Here is a 17,757-nt window from a genome sequence, read left to right on the forward strand (position 1 = left end):
AAGATTCCCCACACCATTACACAGCCACCATCAGCCTGGGCTGTTATCACAAGGCAGGTTGGGTTCATACTGACACCAAATTCTAACCCTACCATCTGCGTACCTCAGCAGAAATCAGATCAGGCAGGGTTTTGCAGTCTTCAGCGGACCTGTTATGGTGAGCCTGTGTCCACTGCAGATTTCTTCTCTTGGCTGACAGGAGTCGAGCCATGCGTGGCCTTCTGCTGTTTTAGTCCATCTGTCTCAAGGTTTGACGTGTTGTGCATTCTGAAATGCTCTTCTGCTCACCACAGTTGTAAAGAGTAGTTCTCTGAGTTATTGCAGCCTTTCTGTCAGCTCCAGTCAGTCTGGCCATTCTCTTCTGACCTCTGTCATCAACAACGCGTTTCCGTCCATAGAACTGTCAAGCACTGGATGTTTTTTGTTTTTTGTTTTTTGCACCATTCTGAGTAAAAACTCTGATTGTTGGTTCCAGACAGGCTGGTTTGAGTATTTCTGAAACTGCTGATCACCTGGGACAACAGTCACACAACACACACTTTTATGTATTGCACTGTTGCCACACGATTATCTGATTGAATAATTGCATGAATAAGCAGGTGTACAGGTGTTCCTAATAAGGTGCACAGTGAGTGTAAGCCTGTGCTCTGTGTTGGATTCATAACTTGTTTCCACTGCCCCCAAGTGGCGGGAAGTTAGCCTGCCTTTAGTTATGTTTGCATATTCAATATTTGCTTTATAAGCATCTTTATTAGAATGAAATGTCCAAAGTTGGTGTTTCACAAACATTTTTATGTAAATTACTTGAAAAATGTTGACAATTAAACATTACTTATTGAAAAAATAATGAGATATCTTTACATATTATGCAGGAGCAGATGCAATTAGTGACATTTCTCTTTACATTGTGCTTACCTCAGCCACTGTGCCAAGCTGACCGGGCCAGTAGATGCAAGACGAAACATATCAACCCCCCCATCCAACTCCTGGTAAGACAGCAAACATGCCAACACCCCAAAAATGTTGGACTTGTGACTGAAAAAGTAATAACGTACTGTAACTCACTACTTTTACTCAATAATGCATTACTGCCCAACACTCTAGTATAGTTGGGCAGTAATGCATTGTTGACAAAGATAATCATGACTCTGAAAGCTTGAGTTTACTTGAGATTATTTTTAATTTCAGAATGAGAGAAGAATGTATTTTCCGATCACATGCCCGTCTTTCAACTCTTCACATTATATAAGCAGTTCTTCAGCTCGGGACTGAACCCAAACAAGCAATGTTTTGTATGTGGGTCTGTTAAGTGTAACTGTTTGGGGCTCTTCAAATGAAAAACTCTGGAGCGCTCTTTTAGACAATGAAGTAAAATCTCTTAAGGTTTTTGGTTGTATCACTCAATTCTGAAAGTGTTATTTGATGTTGGATATGATCTTGGTGGGGCTGAAAACAATGACATGAGTCATACTGTCTTAGATAAGATAATAAGGAAAGTTAATTCTCCCCCTCATCTGGATGGCTTGGGAAGAACTAGACTGACCTCACCATACTTGATTAACATAATAAATAATGATTTCATTTGGTGAAGTTGCTGCATGTGTGTGGGAAGGTTGAATAAAAGTTTTTTTTGCATAACTAAATATTTGACTGAGAAATATGTAAAAGTCCCTTTCTATTTGTGCTCTATTTGTTAGGTGTTTGTATGACAGACAGAGAACAAAGGGAGCATTTTCAGCTCCTCTCTTTGATAATCACATAGCACACAATTAGTTGTAATTGAAATACATGTACATTTATGTTTATTGCCATAGAGCATCTGTGCATGCATCATTATTTTTAATCAGTCTAATTGATGACTTTAGAGTTTTTACCACCCAGTCCCTGCCTGATTCATTGATATGGGCTTATGAGTTCTTCGCCTGCAAATGAATCAATGAACCCTCATCTGTGTGGTCAGTAAAGGAGTAAATTGCTCATGGCTCTCATTCTGAAGAATGACCAGTCCAAATGCCCATCTGGAAAATCCCATACCAAATACCACTGATTGTGGTAACTGCAATCTGTTCATTAATATTTAAGCATAATATAGATAAGCTTACACACTTGGCAAGCTGAGTCTGGTTAATGTGATCTGTATAACTGAGTGCAGTAGACAACGTATCTGTTTTTTTTACCTACAGATCTTCAAGCCCAACAAAACTAAACAAATGCTTTGAGAACACTTCCTAAAAAACATGTCTCTACTTTGGGAAGCGTTTGTGTAGCTTTTCATCATACAAACAATATACTGCAATAAAATCTGTTGTTAATAAGGTATGTTGTAATGGGAAAAAACTGCAGTGATTGTGTTAATCCTCATAAGGTTCCGAAAAGGGCATGGTCTGGTCAAAAGGGAGACATTATTTCACTCTCTGATCTGATCCTCCCAGGCTAAAAAAAAAACCCTGTTCTACTAAAACCTATTAGATACACAGCAGTCAGGCCCCCATTCATAAAAGCATTTGTTCATTTGTCTGACTTCCTTTCCTTATGCTTTTCCTTATCTATCCTGCAGACCAATGCAATGAAACCTGTGAGCTTGGTGAAAGTCATCAATACTCCCAGAGAGAAGATGAGAGAGAGATGACAGAAAGGCTGGATGCAATCAATATGGTCTTGGTAAGGAGGTTGTCTTTTTTTTCCTTTTTGAAACCAACCCTTTCTTGTATTTTCTAAATGTACATTTATTCAACATGTTACAGAGAAACTGTAAAAAGAAAATGTTGCGTCATTGGTGAACACAATAAAGTTATGGTATTACTAAATGGTTTATTACTGTATTACTGTAATGAGTGCCAGTCATCACTTGCCAGCTTTATTTGAGACACTCCAGTGCAATCTTCTGCCCAGTTACTGTTACTTTATTCCTGATCAGCCATTATCCGTCACCCTGCTGCTAGATTAATCCTTCCATACTGGCCACAAGCTGACTGATTCAGACTGCATTTAGCTCTCCTGCTGAATGCAGTTATTTATGGGAAGTATGTGCCAAGTTTCTTTTTCTAATGAGTTGGCTAGTGTGCTTTAGGCCACTGAGAGAAGCTGCACTTTAATAATGAAATCTGATTGCGCAGGGTTTTGTCTTCCTGTTAATTATTGAATAGCAAAGTGATAACTTCACTGCAGTAATTCCATATTTGTCATGACAAAAATCTTATATATAAAATGCTCTTGACCCTTTGTGTATTTTTTTTTTAAGTTTTTAATTCTTGAAAAGAATTAATGTTGGGAATTAAAACCAAACACTTCTTTCACACTTCCAGATGATAGATATACTACGCTATAGGATGGACTTGTTGTAATTTTCATGATATTCTCTGAGTATATTATTTATTCTGCTGGTCTATATTGCAGGTATTACAGCAGTAATATGGATTTAGAGAACCTACTCAACTCCATTGTTGCTGGCATCGACAGACAAAACAGCAGAGACGACTTGATCAGTGAGTTTTGTTTTGCTTTATTTCACTTCAAGAGACCTAAATTATTGATTGCACAATCCTTACACTGTCAAGTTAGTAAAACACTTGTTTTAAATGGTGCCCTCATGAACCATCTTGAATTTGAGATTAGGCTGCCCCCTGGAGCTCTTGGATTAGTATTACAAAATCATAACGCACAATCAATACCACCACAAAAAATAAACACTATATTCACAACCAAACTCCTACAGATAAAGTAAAAAAAAACAACAACAGTATTTCTCTTCTTTATTAAAATAAAATCTACATAAGCATAGAATACTTTGTTGAATTCTTACTGATTAAATAAATAGAAAGGGTTAAAGAACAGCACTTTTCTCACCTTTTGGATATTTGGCACCATCTTGTGGTATAAAACACGCAGGTGCTCTGAAAATGTTCAGTCCAAGAAGCAATAAATTAAAAGAGACGTGACAATGTCTTAAATACCAGGTGGATTCAAGTCTGTTTAAAGCTGTATGGTTTCGTTGAGATCACACACAGTCCTCACGTTCAAAATATATTTAGCATCTTCAGCAACATGAAGAGAGTTTCAAATGATGAGGTCAATTACATAAGCTGTAGAAAGGGTGATATATTTTCAAAACAACTCAGTTTGTAGTTAATTGATACCATTAAAAAAAGGGAAATACTCAAACGTTTCCTGCAGGTCTGTCTGTATATCACATCAAATCTAAATTGCTGTGTTGAGAGACTGACCTATACACAGAGGAACTCAGGCTTAGAGACAAGTTAACCCTGAATTTTTGATATCTGCAGACTGAATATCAAAGGTTTGTTGGAAATTATAAATGATCCACGTCAAATCCATTTGAGTTAATTAGACAGAAGGAAAAGACAAAATCCAAAAAATGGCTGTATAAGCTTTCACTTCAAATATATAGTATCTGTAGTCTGTAACTGTGGATTGTGTATTCAGAGTTACTGGATGCCTCTCTAACGTGTACAGGACTTCTGCAGTATTTGGATCCTCCCATCTACTTTGTGTTGTTTTTGTTAATTGTTTGTAATGCATAGTTAGGTGTTTCACCGCTGGGAGTTAATTGGTGTAAAACAGGGTGAGGCACAAGTGTTGTTGGTATACTTAGTTGCAGTTTAATGTACAGTGCCTATAAAGGGATCACTCCCCTCCTTGGAAGTATTCATGTTTTATTCCTTTGTTTTACGTACATATACTGCGACTGACTGAGACCCAACTAAACATACTAATTATGTGACTTATGAACCAGTTGGCTGCACTAATGATCGAGGTGTGTCCTAATAAAGTTGCACACAAGTATTTTCTATTTGTAATTTATCAGATGGCTTTGTTATAGACCTGTTTTTACTTTGAGTTTGTATTTTTCTGTTGGTCAGTGTCAATCAAATCCCCTTTGATTCAATGTTGTCAAACTTCACAGCAGGAATAAACACTTGTTACCGTCACTGTATCTTTCTTGCTGACCTAGAACAGTAGTTTAGCTATCAACCTGAGCTGCTGTGAGTTTGAGGTGTCCTGACATAAGATTTTATTCAGACACCTGCCAATCATAAGCAAGTGTTTTTCTTTGGCACCTTACAATGTATGATTAACATCCAAGCGCGCGCGTGTGTGTGTGTGTGTGTGTGTGTGTTGGCTGAGCAGAGGTAGTAGAAAGTAGAGAGCTGTCAGAGGCAGAGGGACGGGCTGTTGTTTGAAGTGCCGGGGAGCGTGCAGCCGAGGTAATTGTGTCTGACGGGCGGCGATAATGATGAGGCGCAGATCAGATCAGCTGCAGATCCCCTGCCTCCAACCCCCCACTGCTTGCTTTCACTTTTCCCTTCTCTCCTAATTGACCGGGCCGCGTCTCCCCCGAGCCCCTTTGTTATTATTTATTAATAATTCATTGCTAAATAATTCACACCCTTGGACCCGCAGTGTTAATTGAGCCGAGTGGGGTGGCAGTGCTGCTGGGTGTGTGAATATGTGTGTGTGTGTGTGTGTGTGTGTGTGGGTGTGTGTGTGTGTGTGTGTGTGGGTGTGTGTGTGTGTGTGTGTGTGGGTGTGTGTGTGTGTGTGTGTGTGGGTGTGTGTGTGTGTGTGTGTGTGTATGTGTGTGTGTGTGTGTGCGTGGCGGGGTGGGGGTAGGGGTGTAGAAAAGGAGGGGAGGGGAGGGGGGACTTAAAAAGTAGCGACGAAGTGGGCCTTCCTCAACTTGTAGGGGAACACAAAAAGGAAAAGGTTTGTTTTGTTGTGGGTAGGGATCAGGCTTTAGGGCAACTGGACAGCACAGTTGTGTGTGCGTGTGTGCGTGTGTGTGTGTGTGTGTGTGTGTGTGTGTGTGTGTGTGTGTGTGGCTGAATCAATAAAATTCATTATAATTAGAAGTAGAGGCTTAATTCTCACAAAGCAGACTAAAAACATTAACATTCTCACTCTTTGCCTATTTTATATGTAAATTATAGGAGAACAGGTAAATACATCAGTTTTCAATATTTAACTGACATCCCATCTAATTGAAAAAGCTCTTAGGCTGCTGAGTGTTCATCAACTCTTACATGAATATTTGAGTAGAGCTGAAACAATTAGTTGATCAATTAATCTTTTCATTTGACAGAGAATAATCAGCAACTCCTCCAAGATAAAGATACCGTACATTTGCTGATTCCTCAAATGTGAGGAGCGGCTGTGTTTCTCTGTTTTACATCATTGTAAATGGAAAATCTTTTTGTACTGTTGACAGCGACATATTTGTTTCTGGGAAACTATTATTTTCTCACATTTTATAGACAGATCAACATATATATGAATCAAGAAAATAAGCAGCAGATTAATTGATAAGTAAAATTACTGTTAGTTGCACCCCAATTGGTAAACACACTGGGCACAAAGACATTGTTGAGTCTAATTAGTGAATAAAAATGTGATTATAAAGTAGAGCTATATGCCAATATTAACTTATTGTAGATGTATTGCATAGGCATATTTGTAACCCAGTAAGTAACAAGAAACGGCAATACAGATATGTTAAATATGTTTGAGAGACAGTTTTATAGAAACAAAAATTCATATTTCAACTGTAAAAGCTAATGATAAACAAAGTTAAGAGATCTTAACAAAAATAGTTGTTTGTGTTATGTTCTTATATGAAACAATATGAATATTATACACTAAATCATTATCATTTTTTTAATTCTCAAATATTGGCATTGGTTTAAAAAGTCCACCAGTGGTGAGCTGTAATATAAAGATGAAGGTGGGCATGTTTACATGTAAAAGTGTTATACAAGTGTCATTTACTGATATAAAATCCATATGAATAAAATTAGAAAGTAATTGATTATAAGTAACTGAGATTGTAATGAATTTATAGTTGAAGAACTATCATATGGTGGTGTTTCTGATGAATGCTGAGTTGGTTTGGTAACACCCCTGCATTTAGCAGCAGAGCAGTCCAGTAGAGGTCAGTATCAGATCACCAGAACCTGCACCACATGCAGCGGGGCTGCTTTATGCGTTTGCCACGCTGCTGTTAATTTGAAATGACATGTTTTGTTTATGTTAAATTATTCATGCAACCTTTCATTAACACCCTAAACAAATACAAATAGCACAGCAGAGAGGGAATCATAGCAGTCACACTGTGCCAAGGAATGTTTTCTCAAGAAAGTGCCTGCTTGATGGTTTTTGAAGCTGCTTACTGTATATTAGCACTGAGGAGCTTGCATCCTGGTCCTAAACCCGCTGGCCAGCTGGTGTTGCTCACTGCTTACTAACTAATATGCAACAATACATAAAATATGAAAAGGTTAGATTCGAGACGTTGTGTTGCCTCTGGCTGAATAGCTCATCACACTGAAGCCAATGTTTAAGATTTGACATTAAATTGAAAATGCTGACTGTTCCATAACAAGTTACAAAATCATTCGCTCTGTCGATTTTTTTTTCTTCCCTTTCTATTTCTCAGAGTCTTCCTCTGACTCAAACATTGGCACTGTGTCGAGTCGCTTGGGCAATACTCGTCTTCTGAGCATTGCCTAGTTGCTAAATCTCTTTTAAGCTGAGCAATATATCAAAAATCAAAGCAACTCTGAACCCAGGCTTTTAAAAGTTTAGATTTTTTTTTTTGGTTGGGGGAAATTTGTGGGTTGGGGGGAAAAAAAAAATTTTCCGAGAAAAAAAAAAAATCTCCCCAGTTTGTGTTTCTTTGGGGAATAGTTCATCTGAAGCTGTCGACAAGGTCCATACAAGTCTCCTGCTACCACGAAGCATACAGACTGTCTTTCATGCTGTGGTGGTTTGGGACCAGAGAGGAAGGGCCAGCAGAGAGAAATCTGTCTACCCGCGCTCAGTGTATACACTGCATGTATTTTTGTAGACATCGTCGTACACTTCACTTAAACTAAGAGTACATCAAAGCATCCTCTGCTCCTCTTCTTCAGTTAAATCCTTCTGTGGTCCTTATTACCAAAGTGCTCATAAATGCCTTTGGGGAGTTGAGAAGAGGAAAAAACACAAACAAAAAACAAACATGTTTGCTTTTATCTTTCAAATAACTATTTATGCTGGTACAAATGAGCATTCTGAGAGGGGATCATATTGTATCATAGTGTGTGAGGATGTAAAGATTCGTGCTGACTGAAAAGAATAAAAGGAAGACGGCGTGCAGCGGGGTAAATTGTTTCGGTGACGTTTGCCAGAATGTCATCATTGCTGCTAGATTGAAGTGGGCTGCCAATCTGCGAAATGACGCTTTTTGATTCAGCATTGGTTTCAAAAAGTGCCAGCGAACATGAGATTAACAAATGGCTTGTACCAGTCTGTTTTTGATTTATTTTTGATGGCTCTGATGTGAGCATGGAAGTGAAGGGACTGGTTGTATATTCCAGTGGACTGCAGGGCCGGGGCCAGGGAGTAAACAGGCTCTCAGCGGCACAGAAGTCTTTCCATCAGGATAGAGAGTGTAACCCCATGGAGATCCTAGAGAGTTCTGAAGCCAGAGATGGTGAATAATAGAACAAAGTGAGGATGAGTCTTCTGAGGTTCCACTGCTCTTCAATATCCCTCCCTGCATGGAGAGCGGATGTGTGTGTGTGTGTGCGTGTGTGTGCGTGTGTGTGCGTGTGCGTGCGTGTGTGTGTGTGTGTGTGTCTGTGTGTGTGTGTGTGAGAGAGAGATGGAGAGAGCACTGATAGTTGCAACTTCTCCATCCATCTCAACTAAACTATGAAGAAAGCTAAAGTTACCTGACATGTTTTCCTCTTATCAAGTAAAACCCACCACTAAAACACCAAGTTTTGCTCGAATGAACAACTGTAATTGTGAACTGGCACAATGACAGCTACAAGTCTGCATTCATATATGTGACGGCATCAAAACCGAATCCCGTGGGACTGTGGGCCCCCCCCTTTTTTTTTCTCTCTCTCTTTTCGCAGTACAGCCCCCCCCCAAACATGTGTCCTCTGTGCATCTCCAACACTGAGAACTGACATGCGGTAAACGAAGAAATATTCAAAGGCAGGCCGGGGCTGCTTGTCTCCCACAGGGGTCTCCTTTTTACCCCCTCGCCACTAGTGAGAAATCAAAACTCTTTGGACGTCACACAGGCCGATTGAAGTTTGGTGCCTGCTCTGGAGCGGTCCCTTGCCCAACGATGGCAAGCTTCATTAGAGCTGTCAGTCAGGCCCTGGTGACGGGGCAGCGCCACAGGGCACCCTCAGGGCCCAATCAATGTTGGGGTCCCCAGGAAAGAGCCATCAAACGACCCTATAAGATGATGCTGTCACCCTGCATTGTCGAGCTTCATGCTCATCCCCCATTGATCACATGATTAATAGCTCAGCTCCACACTCTGTATTTGAACTCTGATGCAAAGCTGTGGTCTTGTATTTTTAATCATTGACTTCCCATTGGCTCTGGTATGGAAATGTGCACCCTGGAAGCCCATATAGGAGCAGTCTGACTGAAACTCCTAATGATGAAGGAGAATGAAACTTCTCTCACAAACAGCTCCCCAGTAGTGGCAGTGGGAAACAGGAGCCAGTTGTTATTTTTTGCATCATTTCAGCTTGCTTTTCCCAGTGTGTTGCAATCACAATGAGTCACATGATGCAATGAAAATAAATGAGCCAGTGGGTGCTTCTCTGTCCAACAATCTCAAATCCTGGAACAATGAGATATCCACGAAATCACGGTACACAATTCAAATACAGGAGCAAACAAAACCCAAACAAAACAAAGCAACCGTCTTTGAAGAGTGAAAAACTCAGACTGCCTAAGTTCCTTTCAACAATATACAGAGTGCAATATTCTCAGTACCAGTATGTTATTCAGAGCGTTCCTCCAAATATTTGGAGAGAAGGAGGAGAGATGAAACAGGGATAGAACAATGGGACTTTGGCTGTGTTATGGCGTTAGTGCACCTCGCCCCGCCAGCCCTTTGTAGTGTGTGTCCCCATCCCCAGTCGGTCTCCCGCTTGTTCTGAGTCCAGGTGGGGTCTCAGTCCCCCTCCTCCACACATCCACCCGCCCCCACCCCCAATTTGCCTATCTCGCACACACCTGCTCCATCATTTACTCACACACACATGCACACACCTTTTTGTTTCCAGCCATCCAAGCACGGATTAAAGACTGAGTAAGGGCTGATTTGCTGTTGAATTATTGTTATTTACAATTTTGCATTTTAAGCATTTTTAAAATTAGTTGTTATATTTCAGTCTTGGATCTAGGACTAGTGCCTGTAACCCAACTCTGACTTTGCCCATAAAATAATTTACCCCTCCATAATGTTATAAAACTGTGAAATATTCCCTTTGATCTGTTTGGTTCAACTCAGTGACATATGAGAAGGTATTTTGAGGATAAAAAAAGTCTCTTTACAAAGAATATGAATCAAAACTTTATATGTTATAAAAACCAAGCTGTATACATATTATATATGCATATTAATTAGATCCATATATTATTGATCACAAACAAGATCGCTGCTGTCAAGTGCTGTAGTTAGATGAAGAGGGATAAAGGATGTTGCTAATTTATGCAGGCTCTCTTCTAATGGAAATGAGTAAAATATTCTCTCTGGACTGTAACAGTGAACAGCTCCCGAAAGTTGGGCAGACATTTTCCCCACTCACTTCAAATGCATTTCATATGTAAAAAGTTGCCCTTAAAATGCCCAAAAGCAACACATTTAAAAGTGGTAAGATATCAGTTTCATTTTATCTCACACTCACATCAAATCCACAAAATCATCCCTTCACTACATGTCTCACCCCTTCCCCCTCCCAGTGTGCATTACCCAAACAGACCACTGGAGGATGCTGAGATACACATCGCAGGAAGATGAAGTTGTTGAGTCTGGAACAAAGAAAATAAAGTAATGATTTCTCTGTCAGATATTTGGCTTTGGGTACTGAGCGCTACTCTTGTTCTTAGTAAAAGGTTGATCATTAGCAAGTACCAGACTGTAGACACCTTTTATCCAGCAATCAAAGGCAAATAACAACAAAAACAAGGTCTGACCTATATTCACTCTGCAGCGGCATCCCAAAGGAACGACAGGTACCGGGGCATCATGCATCCTCCTAGCAATACATCAGCTCCTTACAGGATATGAGGAGTGCATGTGACTGAAACAAATGTACTTGTAACCTTTCTACTTTTGTAACCACGGACTGATGAAAAGAAACACCTTTCAACACATGATCAATAAATTCAACTATTCAATATTAAATTTAAATCCAGCCCCCTCCCTCTCCTCCTCTGAGTTGAGGGGGTGTCTATGGTCAGTGTGTGGAGGCTGTGTCTGGTGGAGGTAATCCTTGGTGATCTGCCCTAATCTGTCACAGATACGCAGCTGAAGTGCAGAGAAGCTGTTAGAGGAGAGCGGAGGGATTGGGGGGGCTGGATTATGGCAGTACGTCTGCATTAACTCGCTGGCCTTATCTCTTAAACGCTTTGCAAAAACAGCTTTGGCTTGTACACAGGGAATGGTGCAGTGTAACTGTACAAGCTCGGATGTATGCGTGTGTGTGTCTGTGTGCACACCGTCGCGTGTGTCATGTGAGCTGAGCTTATTTCATGGCAGCCATACAGGCCTGAGAAATAAGTGTCCCTATTATAGAGGAGAGCATGCCCAGTGCCACCTTGTGCAAGTTCACATCTCAACCTTGCTAGCTGACAGCCATTCTCAGGTGATGCATTTTCCATTTCTTCCTGTTTTGTTGGGCGCAGCGACCGATTTGTTTCTCAGCATACGGTTACTCGATTTCCACACACATATCAAATCGCTCTTTGTCCGTATATCTGCGAATTATGTGCTCATGACATAATTTTTCCTGTTCAAACCACATGCAATTATGGTTTACACGGTGACTGGAAAAATAACTAATTGTCGGTTGTTACAGATGAAACTGTCTCACATGTCGAGTCGCGCCCTTGTTTGGAGCCTGATTTACCCAGCAGCACAGGAACACACACATCCTTTGCAATCATAAACAGACACACACATACACACTCTCTCTCACACACCTACAACAAAATTTCATAATGTCTTCACAAGCAACTATTATAAAACTGATATGTTGATTGATAACAGTCGGTGAAACTCTTCTAATACAAACAGTCAGACAGCCAGAAGCACGCACAGTGCTGCACTCGTGCAGTTCCTCATCTCCAGTCATGGGAGGGTCACCCCTTTGGCCCTGAGAGAGACACTGTGTGGATGCTCTCATGTTTATGTTTGGGAGATTAGCAATGATGAAAGAATGCCTTTTCAAGTCTGGGCTAGAGGGGCCTCTGTTCTATGCCCCACCCTTTCACCGTACGCACACACACACGCACTCATGCACTCCCTCCAACACACACATGCACACACTTGTGTATGTGCGTGCATGTGCGTATGTACATATATAGGCATACGCACTCAAACAGAGATGTATCATTTCGTCATCAATCCCTGCACATTGTTCTCGATAGGCACCATATGTTCTCCACATCCAAAGATCTGCAAGTATGCAGTAACGTGCCTGACACTGATTCAGTCGTCTTTCTCCGGGGTCTTAGTCGTTCTGTACATGGAAGCTGCACTGACACTTCACCCTCATCTGTCCTCATCTTCCCTTCATCATCGAACCCCAATGAAAGAACTTCATTGTTCTGCTCTGTCTCAATGTGTTCTCGCAGTCAGTTCTCTGATTTTCTCCCTCTAGTTCCCTCTGTCTCTCTCGCAGCCATATGTTTGGCTCTCTTTAGTGTTTCTTCATCTCATCTCCTTGTGGTGTCATGGATTATAATGTGACTTATTCATTTTTTGGGGGTTCCCATACCCATGCCAGGAGACGAGCCCAGTACTCTCGGTCTTCCTTGTCATATCCCTCTCTGCCAAACCAAACAGAAGAAGGTATGAGGTTTAAAGCTGTCTGTCTCTATCGGTTGTGGATTTGGATTAGGGAATCCCTCAGTTTGAGGGGACTACATGCTCAGACAATTTGTTTCCCATTAGTTGTAATATAAGGCAGGGTTTTCCAAACAAAACATGATTACCACTGGGCAAAGTATTCACCGCATCTATGCCTCTCCCAGAAAAATGATCTAAAGACTACTGGGTCACAGTCCCATGATCTTTTTCACTCTTGAACTATTCCATTGTCTGAGATGCATCAATCACAGGTTTGTTTGACCAGGTATTACAAGCTCTATTGTGTAACTTTTCTCCTTTATGCAAGGCTAATTCTGTTTTCTTTGGCTCCTTGACAAGGCCCCGCATGACAGTTTCACTCACTGCAGAGATTCGTGCTTGGGGAATAGCTCATACTATATGCCAGAGTTCATGCTTGTCTTTAAACTGACTAAACACTTTGATATTCTCTGGTTTTATTACCCAGCGTGGTGACTGTATCCAGCTACCTCCTTTGTTGTCTTGGCAAGTAAACCATTCATTCATCAAATGGTTGGAACCACAGATGTAATTGAAGTTTTCAGTATGATTACTGATTCTGGGGGGCCCTGGCTGTTGAGAGGCAAACTCCCTGAGGTCTTACCTACTGAAAAGTGGAAAGCACCTTTTTCAGGCGAAGTCATGAGAGAGCAGTTTTGTGGTGGAAGACTTGAGGATAGGGGAAACAGAGGTGTGCTGTTAGAACGTACTGGAAACTACTTAATTAAACATAGATCCAGATGATAGTCATTATCTCCTGATTGGCTTGATAATGTGTTAGAACCGGGAACCACCGTGCTGCTCGTGACACAAAAAATGCAAGGGAGAGTAGAAGCAGAAGACAGATAAACAAGGCGTATTAAATAAAGAAATGGAAAGAAAAAGATGAAAAGCTGTTGTAAAAGCTACCTTAGTGAGCAGTAACCTGGAGGCACTGGCCTTGCTGCCAGTGTGCAACATGATATGGCCTCTGTGACAGCTGCCGACACTGCTTGATGTGTAGACTCAGAGACTGTAGAACCAGTCAGGAACTATGGGAGCATGTGTGTCTGTATTGGGGCGGTATGGTGTTGATGTTGGCATGCTCATCCAAAAAATGCCGTAAGGCAAATGATACACCATCCTCCATTTTTAGAATTGTTACTTGCAGATTAAATTGCATTCCAACGTGCCCTTCCCTCCGAGAATGAGACGTCTTATGTGTTGTGCCTGCTGTCAATCACTGTCGCGGCACTCGCAGTTAGCTACACACAGGAATGTGATGTCACGGGGAGCTGACCTACATCAGCATGCCCCTTAATGCAGATTGTTAACACTGTATACACCAGGCAGCCTGCTGGCAGCAGCCTGTCTTCTCTGCTTCGCTACAATAGCCCTCCATTATTTGTCTAAGGCACCAAATAGAGGAACAAACATACTGACTCAATCAACATTGTCCTCATGAAACTTGTATGAACAGAGAAATAAACATCCTGGATGTATTACATAGTATATGCCTCAATATAAAGCCTATAGAGGGATCAAAGCTAAAGTCTGAGGAGCCAGTCCATATGCAGGACAGGATATGTGAAGCATTTTGTTGATATAGATGCTCAGTATTTGTTGTACATGGGGAGCAGATGGCACTACCGTTGACCCCTCCGTGTGTCTTCCTGTCCCCTAGCTGAACCACAGCGTGAGGGGGCCCTTATCTGGTCAAACTGGGTGGTGGGGAGGGGAAGGCTTTGAAGGCACGCTTGTGTGGCGATGCAATCAGGCAGACTGCTGTAGGGCCGCAAAAAAACACCCTCCCAACCCCTCCTGTCCAATACCCCTCTTTGCCCCTTTCACCACCATAGAGGGATGCTAGTAGAGTGCTCTGAGGCTCCCTGGGTGTTGTTTGAGCAGAAGAGGCTTCTTGACAGGCCTTGGGAATTATGCAGGCAGTATCACGTAGAGTCCTTCCCACTCCCCAATCACAAGTAGCATCTCCAGGAGCATCTCTAAGTGATAAAACACTTGCAGAAACCCAAGGGATTTGTTGCAAATTTTCCACCCTGGACAGAAAAATAAATAGAGATTATCTATAGAGACAATATGATCCCAGTGGTTCCCCCCCATGCTCTACCCTCTGCATGGAGGACACAGATAAAGCCTCTCAGATATAGACTGAGGCCACTGAGATGGACAACATGCACAGTAAATGCATTGGATGAACTGTATAAAAATAAATAAATATTATCAATAGCATTAATAGCATTGACTAAAACATAAATGTTTTAGTCTGCTGTCTAAAACTATGTGGAAATGTGGGTGTGTCTTGAAATCAAGTCTTTCCATTGATGTTAATACACATAATGTCTGTTTATGTTGGCTGTTAAAGTGGGAAAACAGTCTTCTTTGAGCTGTCAGTCAGTTATCAGTGAAACTTTGGTTGCAAAATGTGTCTTGGGCTAAAGAAAAGCTACTGCTTCCAGTTCACATGTGGTCATGTTAGCAAAAACGTATGCCAGCTCTCACAGATTTTTCCAATTATTTCTCGTGCTATAAAAGACATAATTTCATCTAGCTAACCACTTTGATGCTTTCATCTTCCGCTAATATGTTCCACACTAGCATTGTAACAACACTCTACCACTCAGAGATATTGATTTGGATTAGGCTCTGTCACGTTCGGGGATTGCATAAATGAGGCTTCTTTTTTTTTCTTTATTCTCCCCTCACTCATTTTCGTTCCCCCTCTCCCTGTCACATCTCCATGCTGCCTCCTCACAGGCCCTTTGATGTGCCTGCTTTAATTTGGAGCTTAATGGAATCTGTGGCACTGCTGTGCCTATCGGTGGCAGGATCACAGATCCCAGGGTTCATTGCGGCATGCCTCCATTCTGGTGAGTGGGTGTCAAGATAGCCGTGAAACAATGGAGGAGGGCCTGTAGCCCTAGGAGACGAACTGCATTTCCAATGCAGATCCCAGTGTATCGGAAGCCCCTGTCGGGTTATTGCCAGTGTGTTTCACTGAAGGAAGTCCCATCTGTAGCTTGGTGTTACAAACAACTGTTGACGCAGTGAAGACAAAACAAAGCATAAAGCCACTCTGTTTATATTACATGATGAATGGGAGTATTATGTTAAAAGAGGGGTCACAATGAGAACAATGAGCAATGAACACTAGAATTAATAGGCAATACAAGAAAAATAACTGTACCAGTAATAATGGCAACTATAACAGCAACAGTTACAATAATAATAGTTATGTAATGTTGAATTTTAGCACCTCACCTTTAGCCACCTTGTAAGTGACGTAAGGTATGCGTATATAAATACAGTATACATGTCTCCAGGTATCCTAACGTGCGGCACAACAGACAGTTGAGCCACTATAAAAAACTCCTCTTGTAACTTTTCAACTGAAGAGAGAGATTTACTATTTCACCATCGTTAGCATCCCATGTGTATAGATAATATAAAAATACATGATGACAAATACAAGTTAAAGGAAAAATTGACAGTTACTTTTCTCAACTTAACAAACAAGTTGTCGCTTTTTCTAAATGTTGTTTTTATTCAGGGAATCTGGAAGTCACTTCCAGACGGCCTGCATCTGTTTGAATGAAACAGCAGGAATTCCTCTACTGGATATGCTTCGGCTGTAATTTTTGAAACATGCATGTTTTATAGCCAGTACTTCTGGCCTTAGACAGCTTCCCTCTGCCCTGAGATGGAGAAAAGATGATGCCAATTTTATCCCTGTGTGGCACACTTCATATTCTCCTGCTCTATAGTATTCAGTATGTGAACATTTGTTTTGTTTTTTTAATCAGTACTAATATTCACAACCATTTGCCACCTTTCTATGGATCACACATAATCTTTAATTCTTACCATTTGCCTCCTTTGTAGTTTTTTTTTCTTGTAAGCCAAGAAAGCTGTTCAAGTCTAACTGATAATTTAGACCATCCGGCTCAAAGTCTGGACTGCCCAGAGCCCGGCAGTGGGACTGGACCTAGAAGAGATGTCAAGGATTTAACACACTGCAGTCCTGACTACAACTTTCAATCCGTGGGGGTTATAAATCAAAGCAGGTGGTTTCCTCCCCAAAAACCTCTCCACAGGATAGAGTGCTTGGGGGCAGTGGGTTATGAGTGAGCGATGATAAAAGTACGGCCATAAATCAATTCTTCATCCTTATCAAAGGCATATTTCAATCACTGTATGTACCATTTAACTAGCATGCTAGTAAAAAAAGAGTCAGAAAAGAGAAGGAACTTCCATATGTGTGTGGAAAGAAGACAGGATCTGGGATCTGAGGCATGATGAAAATACGCCCTCAGCCATGCATTTGTACAGTATTCAAAGACACTGGCAGTCATGTTCAGACAGTATGCTAGCAAGGGGGAAAGCCCCCAATACAGGGGCCTTTATCTCTCCTCACATACTCAGCTTAATGAACTCTGCTGCATGTAATGGCACATACAGGAGCTGTGTTGGAGGTGCTTTGCTTCTGTCTTTCATCCATGTTTGTATTTGATGTGAGCCTGCCAGATCATTATATTGGAGGGAGAGTTGTTTGTGGCTTTGAGGTTCTGCCTTTTGGATATGTTGCTCTCTTCCTTCATACATCCTAATCTGCATCACACAGAGGTCAGATTTTGAAATAAAACACGCCAAAGAAGATTTGAAGTGTGTTGAGGTTAACTGTAATTAATAGATTGTTGAATATAATAGATAATGTGAGGGCTACAGCCAGTAATAATACATATTAGTTTTATATCAGCTATAAGAGAACGTTGTCCTTTTGACCCCCCAGGAATGGAGACTCCTTTGAACGCTGAGACATTAAAATTCAACACAACAGC

The sequence above is a fragment of the Seriola dumerili genome, unplaced genomic scaffold (genome assembly GCF_002260705.1).
Source record: "Seriola dumerili isolate Sdu_G_001 unplaced genomic scaffold, Sdu_1.0 BDQW01000686.1, whole genome shotgun sequence".
NCBI lineage: Eukaryota > Metazoa > Chordata > Actinopteri > Carangiformes > Carangidae > Seriola > Seriola dumerili.